Raw genomic sequence first — 19,898 nt, 5'->3', positions numbered from 1 at the left:
TTTTTGTAGTACTTATTCCACTTTTAATCAATAAATTAGGACCGGTTTCGTTCGCATCAGAGGGACATTTTCAACTGAACAAGGGAAGATTCAGTTGAAAGTGTCCCTCTGAGGCGGACGAAACCGGTCCTAATTTATTGATTAAAAGTGGAATAAGTACTACAAAAAAAATGGAGCCATTGTCGAAAACTACCCAATCAAGACTCGTAACTGGACAAAATCTGACATTCGAATGAAATTTTCAAAATGGCGTCCTATGGTAGTTCGTAGTTCCATTTTTGGCCATTCTACAGGTAAGTTTGTAGGTGTGTAACGTTAAAAAAAAGTCCCGCCGTCCCATTTAATACTTCAGATTTTCACTTAGTGATTGTATTACGTTAATATTTATTGTTGTTTAATTTAAAAAACGCATTTTTTTGTAGTACTTATTCCACTTTTAATCAATAAATTAGGACCGGTTTCGTTCGCATCAGAGGGACATTTTCAACCGAACAAGGGAAGATTCAGTTGAAAATGTCCCTCTGAGGCGGACGAAACCGGTCCTAATTTATTGATTAAAAGTGGAATAAGTACTACAAAAAAAATGGAGCCATTGTCGAAAACTACCCAATCAAGACTAGTAACTGGACAAAATTTGACATTCGAATGAAATTTTCAAAATGGCGTCCTATGGTAATTCGTAGTTCCATTTTTGGCCATTCTACAGGTAAGTTTGTAGGTGTGTAACGTTAAAAAAAGTCCCGCCGTCCCATTTAATACATTGTACGCTAAAGGCGCGCCGATTAGGTGGCCATTCGACATATTTAGCATTATATTTAAATGTTGTTATTAAAAAGTAATTATCTGATATATGATTATATTATGTATTTGATTTAAATACTTACATATTATAAAGTGTAAAGAACTATTCATCACATAAAACGACTGGTACCTAGATACATATTTCATTAAAACACTTTATAATATGTACTTTCGTACTTTTTCCACATTTATTCCATAATGTTGATATTCAACCGATTTTATCCTAATGGACATTTTCAATTGAATAACAGTACAAAATATAGGTAGGTACATATTATTGCATAAAAAGTCAATTAAGTATAGAGGACGTGGGAGTCGATTGTTTACTTGAACTAACTTGTTGGTGATATTTGTCCTTATTTATTAAATGACTGATTTATATACATTAAGAAATAGCGTAACTTCAAAACTGTGAAAAATTTGCTGTGTTTAAAATTCACCTACCGTAGGTGTATGTATCAAAAAAGGTTCCCGACCAATGACAAAAACTTGAAGACGATTTTATTGCTTTTGTCGCATGATACGTACAAGAAGTCCACAACTTACAAATGAATTATTTTCCATACGATAGTATGTATCATCATCAGCTGTAGTACATACCAATATTGTATATAAATTTATGTTTACATTTTAGATATAATAGTGCAACCATCTATAGTGCTTTTAAAACAATATGAACGGCAGGTTTACATAGGTCGTAAGTGCATTTGCTAGTCACGCAGCCTTCGCTATCGAGGCTTGATAATTATATATTATATACTTACACAATATTATATATGTGACATATTATAATATTTATTAATTTTATATTTCATCCATTGTTGTTATTTTTAAGTTAATAAGTCAAAAGAATAATATCAACTAAGATTTAATAACAATAAACAAAAATGCAAAATGTACAAAGAGTTTAAAAGTACCTTATATACCTTCTAGAGGAAAGTGGTATAATGGTCCCTATATCTAACGGGTACGAGTGGCAAAAATATTAATCAATAAATTCCAATTGATTTATGTTTTGTACTAGGTATTCTATTAGTCATTATTTACGACCGGGTTATGCCTTCTGGCTTCTTCGTGCACTATGCGCACTCACCGATCGTAAATGCACATTGACATAATAAAAGATTGTTAAAACCTTCTTACCTATTAGTAAAGGATCAAGTAAAAAACAAATTTTGATTATCTGAAGTGTTTGTGAAAACCCGTAATGAATATATTACATACTATTAATACATTCAATAGGTAAGCCCGTTAAAACGTCATTTCCCGTAAACAATGGAACCAGCTAATGTGAAATATCACGAAATATACCTACTCACTAATTAAAAACAAATAAACAATTTTAAGCTATAATCCATAATCGTCAAAACTGAAGTGATCTCGGATTTTAAGAAAATACGTAGATCAGTTAACAAACGCGCAGGTTAAGTTTTTTTTGTTTTTTCTACCATATTACTATAACATCAAATTATAGTTTCATGTGTGAACTCCCAGATTGGATAAAGCAATGAACTATTAGAACCAAGGTCAACTTGTTAAGGCAAATGGTATGCACTGCAACTGTGTTATACCTATTTATATCTAATATTTTCTTGATAAAATAATTTATTATCAATGGTATTAGGTAATATATATACACAATGTATCAATGTCGACTAATTATGATTGTATCATTTTGATAACTTCCGAAATAAATAATTATATCGGGTTTATATATTTCATTGAAATAATACTATGATATATAATTTATAGTATTAGGGAGTAGCAATTAACAGAAAACGCATGTCCTTACATATTTTGCATGATGAATATAAAGTGTTTGAAAATGGCCTGTAAAAATGTCAAAAAAAACATTACAACATCAGTACCTATATATTAAAATTGAATATCTCAATATGTCCAACCACTTGCTTGAAACACAAAAGTACGATTTGAAGTATCTTTCGTACGAAACTTTTTCTAAAGGGTTTCATTAACCACGTAGGTCCGATATTCCCCATTTTACCTATCCATAAATCCATATAATATAATAATATGTTTTCATATTATATATTTTCGTAGTATGAACATAATATACGAAATCATTCAGATTTGGTACGATTTTAATAATACACTAGCTGTCAGGTCCTTCTCATTATGGGAGCAAGTGTGATTTGTTATTTGATAGTGAAAATAAAAGTAGTTTAGTAGAAATTTTAAACTTTGATTTCAATAATAGGTATATAAAAAGTGGAATATTATTAAATATTATAGATATTACTATTAACAACTAATTCTTCCACTCTTTACGTAAGCGCTTCATTAATTTTTCTAAATAGTATAGTATATCTACTAATAGCAGCGTTTCTATATAATTAAGTATCGATAAAGTCTCTTGCACATACTATCAATATCATTTATTTCATATTTCATTGTACCTACTACATCGTACAACTTATTTTTCTGAAAAACATAGGTTCCATAAATTATTAACGCATTTTTTAATTAAAAAATGTTGTAATATTCGAGTCCGTCCCAAAAAAAAAAGGACTCCAGATGTCCGGTGTCTACTTATTACTAAAGGCCGGATCTTTCGAGTCTTTAACCGTCAACCCATAAAAAAACACATTAAAATGGTGGACGAATCCAATATCCTAAGGAGACTTTTGCCCAAATGATTCTTAGTATGGATTTCTACAATTAGTCAGTTGTTTTTTCTGGCAGCTCAGGTGCGATGATAATTATTGTAATTAAAATAATCGTCTTGCCAATATTATAATGCGAAGTGTGGCCACTTCAAACGAATTCAAATTCGCAAATCGCAATTAAAAAGATCGCATTACAAAATTGATGGTTTGTTTTATTGCAGGTAAGTAATGGTAAACCATTTTTATAAACTGCGTGTAGAATATGTTTTTCATAATTAAATATCGAATAGCTTTTGCGTACCTACCATTAATATAAATACAAATATTGAAAGATTTTGTCCGCTGACCCGTTTTATGTTCTAAATGTATCATATTGATACCTATTAGTATTACCAAGTGACAATACCGATATCGCAAAAGTACCTACATATCTTTTATTTTTTTAACTGTTAATTCATGGTGGAACTGCATTGTATAATTGTTTAATTTAATAAAACGCAATTTTTTGTAGTACTTGTACCACTTTTAATCAATAAATTAGGACCGGTTTCGTCCGCCTCAGAGGGAAATGAGTTCAGCCTTTATGCCTTCAGTTGAAAATGTCCCTCTGAGGCGGACGAAACCGGTCCTAATTTATTGATTAAAAATGGAATAAGTACTACAAAAAAATGCGTTTTATTAAATTAAACAACAATACCTACATATCGATAAAAAAACCATATACTTATTTATTTATTTAGATATTTAAGTATTTTGAGGATGCTCTGCCCAATCTGGTCTATTTGATTATAAACTATTGACATTGAAGAATTTCATCAAATTGATCGTAAGAAATTTCCTCTTCAAAATACCAGTGGCGTACGGTCTATAGAATACATATGTAGATGCGAGACATCCCTGGAAATATTCGTTTGAATAATTAAAATACCTACTATTATAATATTGTGTATTGCATAAGCCGTAATTGCATTTTTCTAAAAGGTTTGCAGTATAATATTACTTCAGATTTTCACTTATTGAATAGGTTTATTATAAATATTACGTATTACGTTAATATATTTAGATTTAGAATATTCCAGAGCTACTAATCCGCAATGCCACACACTAAACTACTCACCGTGATTAAATTAGTTATAAGACCTTGAGTAGATAAAATGCATGTTACAGACCTAGAAACTTATCTGAAGAATGGTATGGGGGAGCCATTGTTGAAAACTACCCAATCAAGACTCGTAATTGGACAAAATCTGACATTTTTCAAATTTTGACCAATTTTCAAAATGGCGTCCTATGGTAGTTCGTAGTTCCATGTTTGGCCATTCGACAGGTAAGTTTGTAGGTGTGTAACGTTAAAAAAAAGTCCCGCCGTCCCATTTAATACTTCAGATTTTCACTTAGTGATTGTATTGCGTTAATATTTATTGTTGTTTAATTAAAAAAACGCATTTTTTTGTAGTACTTATTCCACTTTTAATCAATAAATTAGGACCGGTTTCGTTCGCATCAGAGGGACATTTTCAACTGAACAAGGGAAGATTCAGTTGAAAATGTCCCTCAGAGGCGGACGAAACCGGTCCTAATTTATTGATTAAAAGTGGAATATGTACTACAAAAAAAAATGGAGCCATTGTCGAAAACTACCCAATCAAGACTAGTAACTGGACAAAATCTGACATTCGAATGAAATTTTCAAAATGGCGTCCTATGGTAATTCGTAGTTCCATTTTGGCAATTCTACAGGTAAGTTTGTAGGTGTGTAATGGTAAAAAAAGTCCCGCCATCATTAATTCATTGTACGCTAAAGGCGCGCCGATTAGGTGGCCATTCGACATAATTAGCATTATTTTTAAATGTTGTTATTAAAAAGTAATTATCTGATATATGATTATATTATGTATTTGATTTAAATACTTACATATTATAAAGTATATTCAACCGATTTTATCCGAATGGACATTTTCAATTGAATAACAGTACAAAATATAGGTAGGTACATATTATTGCATTAAAAGTCAATTAAGTATAGAGGACGTGGGAGTCGATTGTTTACTTGAACTAACTTGTTGGTGATATTTGTCCTTATTTATTAAATGACTGATTTATATACATTAATAAATAGCGTAACTTCAAAACTGTGAAATATTTGCTGTGTTTAAAATTCACCTGCCGTAGGTGTAGGTATCAAAAAAGGTTTGCGACCAATGACAAAAACTTGAAGACGATTTTATTGCTTTCGTCGCATGATACGTACAAGAACTCCACAACTTAAAAATGAATTATTTTCCATACGATAGTATGTATCATCATCAGCTGTAGTATATACCAATATTGTATATAAATTTATGTTTACATTTTAGATATAATAGTGCAGCCATCTATAAAACCGTGGATTTACAAGAATAAAATTACAAAGCAAAGGATAATCTTTAAAAAAAAACAATGCAATGTGCTTTTAAAACAATAATAACAGCAGGTTTACATAGGTCGTAAGTGCATTTGCTAGTCACGCAGCCTTCGCTATCGAGGCTTGATAATTATATATTATATACTTACACAATATTATATATGTGACATATTATAATATTTAGGAATATTATATTTCATCTATTATTGTTATTTTTAAATAAATAAGTCAAAAGAATAATATCAACTAAGATTTAATAACAATAAACAAAAATGCAAAATGTACAAAGTGTTTAAAAGTACCTTATATACCTTCTAGAGGAAAGTGGTATAATGGTCCGTATATCTAACGGGTACAAGTGGTAAAAATATTAATCAATAAATTCTAATTGATTTATGTTTTGTACTAGGTATTCTATTAGTCATTATTTACGACCCAGCTAATGCCTTCTGGCTTCTTCGTGCACTATGCGCACTCACCGATCGTAAATGCACATTGACATCGAAAAAAGCTAATTTTCGTTTATATAGTAATTTAATATAATAAAAGATTGTGAAAACTTTCTTATCTATTAGTAAAGGATCAAGTAAAAAACAAATTTTGATTATCTGAAGTGTTTGTGAAAACACGTAATGAATATATTACATACTATTAATACATTCAATAGGTAAGCCCGTTAAATCGTCATTTCCCGTAAACAATGGAACCAGCTAATGTAAAATATCACGAAATATACTTACTCACTAAATAAAACCAAATAAACAATTTTAAGCTATAATCCATAATCGTCAAAACTGAAGTGATCTCGGATTTTAAGAAAATACGTAGATCAGTTAACAAACGCGCAGGTTAAGTTTTTTTTTGTTTTTTTACCATATTACTATAACATCAAATTAAAGTTTCATGTGTGAACTCCCAGATTGGATAAAGCTATGAACTATTAGGGAAGGTCAACTTGTTAAGAAATGGTAGGCACTGCAACTGTGTTATACCTATTTATATCTAATATTTCTTGATAAAATAATTTATTATCAATGGTATTAGGTACTATATATACACAATGTATCAATGTCGACTAATTATGATTGTATCATTTTGATAACTTCCGAAATAAATATTTATGTCGGGTTTATATATTTCATTGATATAATACTATGATATATAATTTATAGTATTAGGGAGTAGCAATTAACAGTAAACGCATGTACTTACATATTTTGGATGATGAATATAAAGTGTTTGAAAATGGCCTATCAAAATTTAAAAAAAAAAACATTACAACATCAGTACCTATATATTAAAATTGAATATCTCAATATGTCCAACCACTTGCTTGAAACACAAAAGTACGATTTGAAGTATCTTTCGTACGAAACTTTTTCTAAAGGGTTTCATTAACCACGTAGGTCCGATATTCCCCATTTTACATATCCATAAATCCATATAATATAATAATATGTTTTCATATTATATATTTTCGTAGTATCAACATAATATACGAAATCATTCAGATTTGGTACGATTTTAATAATACACTAGCTGTCAGGTCCTTCTCATTATGGGAGCAAGTGTGATTTGTTATTTGATAGTGAAAATAAAAGTAGTTTAGTAGAAATTTTAAACTTTGATTTCAATAATAGGTATATAAAAAGTGGAATATTATTAAATATTATAGATATTACTATTAACAACTAATTCTTCCACTCTATACGTAAGCGCTTCATTAATTTCTCTAAATAGTATAGTATATCTACTAATAGCAGCGTTTCTATATAATTAAGTATCGATACAGTCTCTTGCACATATTATCAATATCATTTATTTCATATTTCATTGTACCTACTACATCGTACAACTTATTTTTCTGAAAAACATAGGTTCCTTAAATTATTAACGCATTTTTTAATTAAAAAATGTTGTAATATTCGAGTCCGTCCCAAAAAAAAAGGACTCCAGATGTCCGGTGTCTACTTATTACTAATTCGGCCTTATTAGTGCGAGTAGTGAGTACTATTGATTAGCACTAAGCCCATGTAAGCAAGCATTTAAAGTAAGATGGATGAATCTAGAAAGTAAGCACTGAATTCACTGATGTCAATTATCTTCCATTTAGTAATAATCTGATATCTGTATATCATTTGACAATACGCAAAAAGCTGTGGTAATAATATGATCGTATTAGAATTATGTGAACAAACGCAGCGGTTAGTTTGGTCACAATATGACCAAAGACCTTATCATATTTTGATCACATGCTATTATTTCCCTAATAAGTAGAATAATTGAAAATCTAACTGTTGTCATATTCTTTTTCATTTATTTATTTTAAAATGTATTCTTAATTTCAGATAAAATAATTGAACCGTGATTTATGAGGGCAACTCAAATTTAAAAATTGCTCTCCTATAAATTCAACATTTTGCAGTTAACATGTTATGTCCAAACAAAACCGGTATGTATGCTATCTACTAATGATAAGATAACCGATAGTTATTATATAGATTATTTTTTTATATACCTACTATAGATACCAATCTATTTAGTATAAGGATTAGGGATTACAATCCCGGGATCCCGAGCTATTTTCGATACCTATGAATCCCGGAATTAATAAACATAATCTCGAAACTTTCGGGATTGATTTTTTTATCAATTTTTATGGAAAATAAAATAAAAACGAAAATATAACAGAAAAAATACTTTTAATAACAAATAACTACATTAGAAATAAACTTAGTTTGAATGAAGTTTGATTTATACCCATGTGTAAGTTGCCGATTCATTTTATTTTTTCACATAAATTAATAAAAATGAGAAGATTGTAAAAAAAACAATGCTTCGCACTTTAAACAAAGTAATTCCACCACGATTTCATACGTTTTACGGCAGTTTCATATTTGGCTGACTAATTAGATTTATGAAGCGGAAAGGCCATAAGTAGGTACACCATGATTATTTGCTTTAATATTTTATATTTCGCTAATCCATTCATTAAGTCTTTACTATCAGAAACAGCAATCTCATATTAAATTCACATTATTATTTACATTACAATATTATTTACTCCATCAAACTTATGTATTTCCAAGATTGAACGTAGATATACAATATTAACAATAAATGTCTTAAATAGTATAAATTATACTAGATTTATTTTTGACCGATTTTATCAATGTTATTTGTAAATATAAAAAAAATATATTAACAATGGAAAAAATGCCAATCCCGGGATCCCCAAATTGTAATCCCGAAATACCGGAATCAGAATTTTGGCTCGTGATTGGAGTCCCTAATCAGGATGACAAAGAAAGGAAATTAAGTCATGCGTAGTTAGTTACACATTATTGATTTTACAATCACTTTCAATGGTTTACGCGGAGTTTATATGGTGGAAACCAATTATTGGTAATTTACGATACTTAATAATTATGAATGGTAGTTATTCCACCAAGTTATTTGTATATGTATAATTGTTATTTTGTCACCCTCCCATTCATCAATACAAAACGCACCACTGGAAATTACACCTTGAGTTACAAACAAAAGCCAGGGAGAAAATAGATAAATTAGGGATGCCAGCTGCTTTGTTAACTTTTGTTTCATTAAAAGGTGCATTTTGTTTTCAAATTTATGATTGATCCAATTTATATAAATTTATATTATTTATTACAATGAATCGTGTTATAGAATAATTACAGATAATTAATATCGTCTAACTCTTAACTGTTATATTATGAATCACACAATGAATATCTACCGAAATATTATTATTAATATACTAATATATTAACCAATTATTATACTTACCTTTGTACAGTGTATTTCAATTTCAATTTATTTATTTTTTAACATATTGTGGACATTACAAATTATAAGTTTAAGACATTAACAACATGACATTTAGAAACAAAGAAATATTATTAAAACATTATTACATAGTAATTACAAGATAAAAAGAACTTTTTATATACTTACAACGTTTTTAAATTTTCTGTTGAATCATCTTGACTTGACTAGCTTAAACGATCAAAACAATTTGTACTTGATAGAAATAATACTGAAATGTCATTTTGACATTTCATATTGATTTCCATAGTATCGCACGTATATATTAATAATTTAGTTGCTAGGACCCCAGACCCCTAGCAACCAATAATAGTGGATTGGATTACGGATTTCTTCCGAAATAACTTTTCATACAAAACAGAATTAACTGAAAATGAATTCAATTCTACTTAAAGATGGCTAAAAGTATTAAAAGAATGCATTGGCATCGTGTTCTGATATATTCTAAAAGTTTCAAATGTCTAGCTAGTCGGGAAGTTAGTTACAAATCGATTGCAAGATTTGTACCGGATAAACAACCACCGGACAAATAAGAATATGACCTAATAATAACGTTGTAATAAAAAAGAGATAGATCAGTGTTAAGTTAATAAACAGTAGAAATGTGTAAATACAAAAAATATTAATTAGATAGGTACCTACTAGGAAGTGCACCGAATGCGTTAAGCAGACCCTATTTTAAGGATTTATAAAACAACGTCCACCTATACTCATCCTCACAAATTCGAAAAAATAATTTCTCGAGATTTCTCACCGATCCACCTATACTCATCCTCACAAATTCGAAAAAATAATTTCTCGAGATTTCTCACCGATCACATACGTAGTCACTTTCTTCAATGTTCATCACTGGTAAAAAATACGAACGAAGTGGCATGATGCTGGAATTATGTATACAACAATGTGAAGATAATATCGTCTCTGTTCTGGCAAAACACACTAACTGGAGAATACTAGTTTTGTGTAATTTGACTTTGAAGTTGTTAAAATGTTTGAAATGGTCTATCATGTGAGTTTATTAAGCAATCGTAAAAAGGATGACTTTAAAATAAAGACTGTTTATTTATTAAGAAGGTTTCCAGGCGGTAAAGTTTGAAATAAGGAACATTTTGGTATAACTAACTCAATATGTCATTTTTTCGAATTAGTGTCTTCTGCCAGAACAGTGACGATATATTAGCAAATAAAACAATATTTTATTGTCTTTGTTTCCACCTGTCAGTAAAAACGTACGGAATGCTCTCGTTGCTAAACTGCAGTGTCACAACAAAAATGGCTGAGTGATCTATTATTTCAATGCAATAGACAAAAAAATGTAGCCCGGCTGTTAATTGTTTTGTGGGGCAATAAAAATGATTGATTTCGCAACAAATTAGTCGAATAAATCAGAGAATAACGCCAATTAAATAATAATGATAAACAATTATTTATGACGAGTCTTTGGCAAAAGTTATCGAAAGATGGCCAGTCACAAAATCTACAATAGTTTAACGTTCCTTATAATATATTCATCTGGCGATAGTAAACAATAAATAAATATGTAAGACATTCGTCTCAAAAAGAAAAAGTCACAAAACAAAATCACAGAACATAGTATTATTATAAAAGGCCACAATGAAACCGGTAAGGCTTCAACAAAAGGTTCCGGTTCTGGTTCAGTGATGATAGTAAGTCAATGACATTAATATGGACGAAGCACCTAGAAAATAAAATGACACTCACTTTGTGTCGGGTCTGCCGGATGGCGAAATTCATATTTTAATATCGGTATCCTACGCTCAAATGAACATTCTGCTTGCAAGCGGTTACAAAAGTTACAAAAAAGCCAATGTGCCTAGTTAAAAATTGTAAAAAAATCTACTACACACTCCAAGAAAGATGGGATATCACTTTGCATGTGTTAGTATTATTTATAAAATGACAGGAACGATTGGACAGTCAGTCGCCTGTGATTCGCTGTGCTCACTTGCGTCTAATCTCTGAGAAGTCGTAAGTAACCGAGAATCTGTTTCTAACGCAATGAGTCATGACACTAATACGCCATTACAATAAAGGTTATATTACTATAAATTCTCGAAGCTTGTATCGCATAATGGAAACGGATACGTCAATGGTCACGTGACATCTACCTATACATCTGTGAATGACTTTCATGCTCAATTTCTCGTGCGCGCCGGGTATGAAGTGAGTCGTCCATTTAATATGTCATTGTAGTAAGTAATACATTTTTTTATATTATAATTTTATCGTCACTTTTTCCTCGGAGTGAGAATCTGTTGTCCACAGTGTGACATAGGCCCGATACACTGATTGATTTTGAGGTCCTTTACGATAAAAAAATACCAATCTAATTGTAATCTTCAAAGTAAATCCATGCATTCAACAATTATCATACAAATATCATTTTGTATAAATTATACAGACATGGTTTAATTGAAACACTCTCATTTTTTTGTATATCACAATACATAAGTACAGCAGTATACATAGAAGGGAAGTAAGTAGGTGAATTACAATAATAAAGGTGCATTTAATCAAAATCCTTTTATTTCTATAATTTTCAACTTTTGGGACTTACGGGGGCCCCCTTTTAACTTTTCTAACGAATCAGTTACATCATTTGCGTCAAAGAAACGCGTCACTGGTTGTTGGTGGCACCTTTCTCCAATTCCCTTAAAAAACTGTACACAGTGTTCCGACTGTCAAGGTACGTTTAAGTTACTCGACGTTACCAAGGGCATGTGCAAGTCGCAGCTCTACTTTGTGTAGTTCAAATTTAGGACATTGTACCACAATGTGGGTAATATCCTTCTAGACACAACATTCATCGCATATTTGAGGACATCAAATCTCTTTCTTGTTGACTTGATCGCAGTCTCAGTATCTACTTGAGCTTAGTTCTGCTGATGGGACTCGACAAACCAGGGTATTGGACATGAATTCTTTGCCCTGCAGGCGAAAAAATACCATTTACACCAAAATTACACTTATAAGCAGTGGCGGCTCGTCCGTATGCACTGCGGAACTGCAGCACCCTCAAGCAAATTAAGAAAAATGTAATATTATAATATACATAAATTGATGTATATCAATGAAAATATCAATATTATTTAAGCGTGTTAAACCCGCCCGCGCACCGATACATCCAATAATAATTATCATACACCGCGATGAAAGTGATGCATCGTATGATTTCATGCAGTACCATTTTCGATAGAATATGCTCGAATAGGCGAAGGAGGGGCGCGGGGAGCTGGGCTCGCCGCTCAGAGCTTAGTCTGGTACTGCCGCTTTGGCAGTATTTTCGTGTTGCGAACGTTGTCAGGTACAGCCGCTCTGAGCTAGACGCGAAGGTGATAGGATTTCAAGGAAAAAAGACAGAAAAATCAATTTTATAATGAAATAAATACTTATAATGTTTAATTTTAATAATTAAACATTATAAGTTATAATAATGATGTTAGTGGTAAAATATAGTCCAAATAAACATTTATTTTTATTTTTAATCAACCGCAGCACCCCCAGATATAATATCCACAAGCCCGCCACTACTTATAAGATTGTACTATTCGTATATGATGTGCCATAATCAACGACAATCAACCCGTAAGCAACGCATGGTTTGCCTGCCCTATGTGAGGTCACTGGATTAGATTGTTGGTAGGTACCGATTAAGTAGAGTTTATTGCACTTCTAGAGTTACAAATCCTCATGCAATTTTCTAAAAAAAAACATTTTTTTAATGAGACTTGAAACCTTTACCGAAAGATTCCTCATGGTCAGTTTCTCATTGATTAACCAATAGTCTAGATTATAGAATGTGAATAAATTGAAGGTGAATCTTTCCATTTTAAATTTTGTCTGTATTATGTGTTATATTATACGTTATACTATATGTTATATATACACAGATTATACCTATTACGTCGTTGAAACTAGAAAATTGTGTAACTCCGTTTTAATCGAAAATTGACTTTGAATGCCATCTAGTGGCCATTGATAATACCTATCTATCCATCATGCAAATTTTGTAATTCCAGAAAAATTGTATCATGGATGATTTCACTCCAAAACCATATATTTGTATAGAAAACCATAATGTTTTTTGTCTCTTCTGTAAAGTAGTGTTTTTGGAGTTACACAATTTTCTAGTTTCAACGACGCTAAGCTGTATTGTTGGTGGCAAAATTATAAATTCGTCAATGAGAATTAGTCGTTAAATCTATTCAAAGTGATTAATGTTACTACTATAGCACCTGAATAAAGAACAATCGTTATTACTTATCAGATATAGAGGGAAAATGTTGATACACTTTCGGTAGGCCAAGATTAATTACGTACAGTTTTAATGAATTTTCGAAACTAGCATACAATCCTCGCACTTCAATCATAGTGAATGAGTTGAAAAAAAACCTAGCCTTTTGTTTTGCGTGGTGACTGCGACTGGCAGTGGTGGCGCCTTTTTTGTGACATCTCTCACGCTTGCTGGAAATATCACCGCTTCTCAAACGGGGATGCCGACAGATAAAATTTAATATTATACTTACTGTGGAAAGTTAGCAATTCCTAGCCGGACGTATAGATGTGCTAACTAAAGTTGAGGCGAAGCAATACTCACACAGATCAGCGCTCTAAATGGAAAAGTTTACGAACCGAAGCGCTCGACAATTTTCTGAAGATGTTTACGAAGTTACCAAATTTTATGTGTATTGTAAACAAATAAGTGTGTTAGATTTTCTATTATATGGCCTATGTAGCTCAGACGGTCAAAATATTTTTTTTATTAATTTCACGAACAGGAACGGCGCTCCGGTGCGCTCCGGTCCATTTCGAGCCCTGACACAGATGCATTGTTTACAAACAGAACATCAACGTATACGTATATTGTCCTCTTTTCGCTATAAGCGCAATAAGTAGGTGTAAGCAAGACAAAAGGCTATTCCTCGTAGACGTTGTGAAATGCCCGTTGCCTCAGAAATGCACCAATACACACAATCTTTCGTATCTGTATTCGCTGTGGCTCGCCTCAACTCTGGATGAGAGACCTGTACAACGTCAAACTTGTAATTGTGCAGAGGATATTACCGAACCTAACTCATATTTTGGTCGAGAATTATATTATTGAAATTATTACATTATCATATTTGTCTAGATGTATCTGTCTGTAACGCAGCGCAACAAAGGATACGCACGACGGAGGACGCACACAAACACACGCATACATACACACGCACACATTCATACAAGTCAGTGGCGAAGGGTGGAGGTAGGCTGTTAAGATCCGACATAAATAGTGCACATAAAAATTCGTTAGTCGTATGTATTTTTGTTTTTATTGAACCAAAACTACAATTTACAGATGGTGCTGGTTAGTTTTCAATCAATTAAACCCTGCCTAAACCAAATCATAATAGTTTTAGTATGTTATGAGCAACCCGACAAGCTAGTGCACACTTTTTCAGCCATACTTATTTGTTTTTGTTGAATTAAATTAATAAAAAATAAATAAAATTTATAATAATAAATCATACATAATTTTGGATATTTAATAGATAAGAAGAAGAATATTTTTATCGATTATGGTGCGGTATAGGCAAGGTTTAATGAATTAAAAAAAAACTAACCATCTGTAAATTGCAGTCTTAATTCAATACAAACAAATACGTATGACTGACAAAGTTTAGTGTGCGTGCACTATGTGTCGGATCTTAACAGCCTACCTCCACCCTTCGGCACTGATACACAGACATAAGCACACATACACACACACACAGATATATATATATATATATACACACATATTTATTATAAACAAACACTCTCGCTGCGCATTTTAAGCTAGTAATTTGATAATATTCTTTATGAAGTTAAAAAAATATGCAATGCGTACTGACACCCCACAATCTGGTGGGTACCATACCAACACATTGCCAACTACATTGGAAAACTGTGCACACTTTAATTTAACGACAAAAATTTAAAGCGACAGAAATTAAATTAAACAACAGGGATCCTTGTAATTTTCGGAACCCTTTTCAATTACTAACGTTCATAGATATTATGCAACTTCCTATCATCTATTAATAACTCATTCGCTGCTGAGTAGATAATGATTTTTTAATTAGCACCTTTAAAATGCACGTTAATTACATCGATCGGCCGCCTGGTCATTACGCGCCGGGTGCGTCTTCCGCGTCCAAAGTATTAATCTAGCACTTTCAACTATAAATTAATTTGATTAATGTAGAGCAATATTTTAATTTTCAAAGTAGGTTACATGATAATTGTACGTAAAACATTTCACCGTGGCACAGTTCGTCGTGAGCTTTCTTATACTTCGTATACTTTCGTATACTATATTATGATCTCCAATTTTATTAGATTCAACATGAACATTAATTCAATTTGCATATCTGATTTTGGCAAAATTCATGAATTGAAGAGTGAAAACCTAATCTAACCTAACAAATAATCCAGTACTTATATCAACTATTTTCAAAATGTGTTTGCTGCTGGCTTCCTAAAGTGTAAACCGACAAGAACCGTGTTTCATTTAGACATGAATTGTATGTCAGTACTAAACGACACAAAGAGGTTGGACGGTCTTTAATATACGGCTATATATTTCCGATACAACATTTTACGGTGAAGTGTGATACGGCGAACTGCATACGTACAAGTTTCCGTACACGCTCAAGGTTATCTTACTCGTTCGTATTGCTAGGCGTAAATAGGTAACGCGGGCGAATGCATTTTTTTAGACTTAAGAATGGTTCGGGATTAGTCACCTAAAGCAGGTAGCCACGCACTAAAGTGTGCTTTGATTTGACAAGTTCTTAAAAATTCATGATTAGGTGTATATATATATATATATATATATTTTTAGAATCATTAATAACCATGTCCTTGCTTTTTCGAACAAGTGGACATGCTGGAGTGGGGGAAGAACAAACATTCACTCGCTTGGTCTAAGTGCGGCTTGAAGTGTAAACCGACAAGAACCGTGTTTTATTTAGACATGAATTGTATGTCATTACTAAACGAAACAAAGAGGTTGGACAGTCTTTAATATACGGCCATATATTTCCGATACAACATTTCACGGTGAAGTGTGATACGGCGAACAGCATACGTACAAGTTTCCGGACACGAGTCTAGATAGGTTAGATGGCTCTCTTTGGTCCCACTGATTTATTTGTTTAACAGTGTAATTCTTCTACTAACTTCTTGGCTGGTGTCGTATTGAGAAGTAACGCATCGTCCCAGATATTATATGAATTTGCCGAGTTTTGTAAAATCGCCGTAATTGATTTTATGCAATAAATACTACCTTTGATCATGAACGATGAAATTGTAGAAGCCTAATTTAATATTTACTTTTCTTGGAAGCCAATTCAAACTACAGTACGAAATAAACGTGCTGGAAATTTATACTACTTTTGTAGGAATGTTTCGCGTTCTAACCTTTGACGAAGTCTGGTATACGATTCCATTGTTGGATAGAAACAATGAAAGTCACTCACAATAATAAATCCAGCTCTATTCAACGACCTCTAGTCTGAAACTCGATGAAGCTTATGAACGAGGAAAGATACAGGAAAAGCAATAGTAACTGTTCCTTTTTCCTCGTTAACCGACCAAATTTTTAGTTTTTAATAAAACAAATAATTATAATTCGTAAAACTAAATATCAAAATTTACGCAGCGTAGCATTACAAAAAGAAAATATTACGAACTTTCTTCAACTTATTTACTACCCTATAACTTTATAATTAACTAACAATCCTTGTACCAGGCGGCTCTCGTGGTGCAGTGCGTAAGGCGCTTGCCTTCCACCCGAGAGTTCTTGGGTTCGATTCCCGGTCAGGACACACAATATGTATGTGTTTGTCTCAAAGCCTGGGTATTTGTGATTGCTCAAAATTACTAACAACCACCTTGTACGAAAAAGCAAGGACATGGTTATTAATAATTCTAAAAAAAAAAAAAAAAAACAATCCTTGTACCACTATATGACGGCATTTTGTTCAGTGGTTGTCAACAACCTCTATCACATCGCATAGGTACTCTTGTCTGTCTCCTTATAAATTGGTTTATTTCGTGGTCTTTCTGCATTATGTCTAACATACACTTTACGAAGACACTAATTTTTGGATTTCTCTTACATTACGATGTGAGGAGGATGTGAGCAATGGTAGCACACATTGGTTGAACACTTAGCACTTAAGATACAATGGGAGGTCACTTTTTTGAAGACACTATTAATACGTATAAATTCACTCAATACCATTTTGATTTTGCGAGCAATCTCGTAATTATTTAGATATCAGTATAATATACACCTAACGTAGTTTTATACTTACAATATTTTTTTTTAATCTGAAGGTTTAAACCGGTTAACCGAATAGTTAATCGTATAAACCCGCTAACCGGGTAGTATTTCTCCCCCCCCAAATTGGATGCCCTAGGTTAGTCTTACATTGTGCCGTTTGTACAGTCTACTTATACATACGCTCCTACCACTTTTTCTTTTATAATAATATGTATTAAACCATTTTTATAATTGCGGAAAATATCGTGGAATTATGCAGTTTTCTTATTTTATATGGTACTCGTAGCAGTAGCTATAGTCTGTTGACTTGTTGGCACTTCATAGTATTATAACCTAATAGTGACCTACCATTATGTCTTAAGCGTAGGGTGTTCAACCAATGTGTGCTACCCGTGCTCACGCATGGCTGCGAGACGTGGACCCTCAACACGAGAGATGTCCAAAGGCTAAGAGTCACACAGCGAGGCATGGAGAGGTGCATGTTGGGCATCACGCGAAAGGACCGTAAGAGAAACGAATGGGTTAGGAAGCAGACAAGAGTACGCGATGTAATAGACGTTGCCAAACAGCTGAAATGGAGATGGGCGGGGCACATTGCTCGCCGAAAGGACGGCCGCTGGACAAATGCCGTCATCCAATGGTACCCAAGGGGTACGAAACGGCCACAGGGTCGCCCTAAAAGCCGATGGATTGACGAACTGGTAAAGTTCGGCGGAAATACGTGGCAGCGAACGACACAGGACCGAGAGAGTTGGAGAAAGCTTGAGGAGGCCTTCATCCAGCAGTGGATTGACCCCGGCTGATGATGATGATAACCTAATAATCCTTATCGTACGCCGAATGATGTAATGATGTACTCTACCGGTATGTTCTGTTTCGATTCATAGACAATTTATATATTAAGGCTAACAAATTAGCAATATATATTATATCAAAGGCAATAACGCGAATTTACATTATCTCTTCATCATTCGGAATTAATGTATCACAAACAACTAAATGCATTCATATTATTTTGATTATGTTTCCAATTATTTTTCAGATGTTCATAACATACCTAGTTTTAATTAATATCATATTTGATATTATACTGGACACTGTCGAATAGTGAACACATTTTATGAAAGGTAGAAATTAATAAATTTATCCAATCCCCAGGTAAATTACAAAAATACTAATTAATCGATACGACAATATGCAAAAAATCCAATCTATTTTTATTGCATCAAACTGAAGTTTCGTTCAATAGTTTATGGGTTAAAATGGTTAAATGGATGCACATTGCAATTTGCATAATTTAAACCGGTAGTTGCAAGTGAATCAAATTATTATGTTGTATGGAATTAAATTTAAATCATTGTCCACCAGGTTACCGGTTCGCCGTGCATACTGGATCGGAAATCACTAAATATGTTATTTATTTTCCGTTTTAAATTATTATTTTACGATTAAAATGGTCCAGTTAGACCTAATTAAAAGTCGGCTTATAACAAAAGAAATAATAATAATTTGTAGCGGAGAACGGCATTTATTTGTAAATGAAGGGTACAAACCATATAAGTTAACATACATATACAAATAGCGTAGGTAGCTACGAGTTTATGTTTAAGCAGTCTAGATAATATTATAAATTAGACAAGCGCTGAAGTCTGCTCGGCAACAGGACGTAGAGATATGCGAATAATCCAAGTATCGACGCGTATTACCGACTTGGTCTGCCTTCCCGGAACTGGGCAGACTGGACAGGTTAGTAAGTACTATATTTTTCGACTTTCATCGGGAGGGTTTCATAATTATATGTAATTGTAGGTACCTACTTATCACTATCAAGCATATACCTAATTATGGTTTTGCAATAGATTATACGACGAACGTAGGACGAGTAAGT

General features: G+C 32.4%; 1 protein-coding gene across 4 annotated transcripts in view; it reads right to left on the bottom strand.

Moving 5' to 3' along the window:
• LOC147065167 (fasciclin-3-like) overlaps window positions 1-19,898 on the bottom strand; it is a 672,541-nt gene that overhangs the window by 480,345 nt on the left and 172,298 nt on the right. The gene's annotated exons all lie outside the window — the stretch shown is intronic.

Source organism: Rhyacophila brunnea, unplaced genomic scaffold (genome assembly GCF_057557595.1).
Source record: "Rhyacophila brunnea isolate RB1 unplaced genomic scaffold, BYU_Rbru_1.0 scaffold_6, whole genome shotgun sequence".
Classification (NCBI taxonomy): Eukaryota; Metazoa; Arthropoda; class Insecta; order Trichoptera; family Rhyacophilidae; genus Rhyacophila; species Rhyacophila brunnea.
This window is presented reverse-complemented; position numbering and strand designations above follow the sequence as displayed.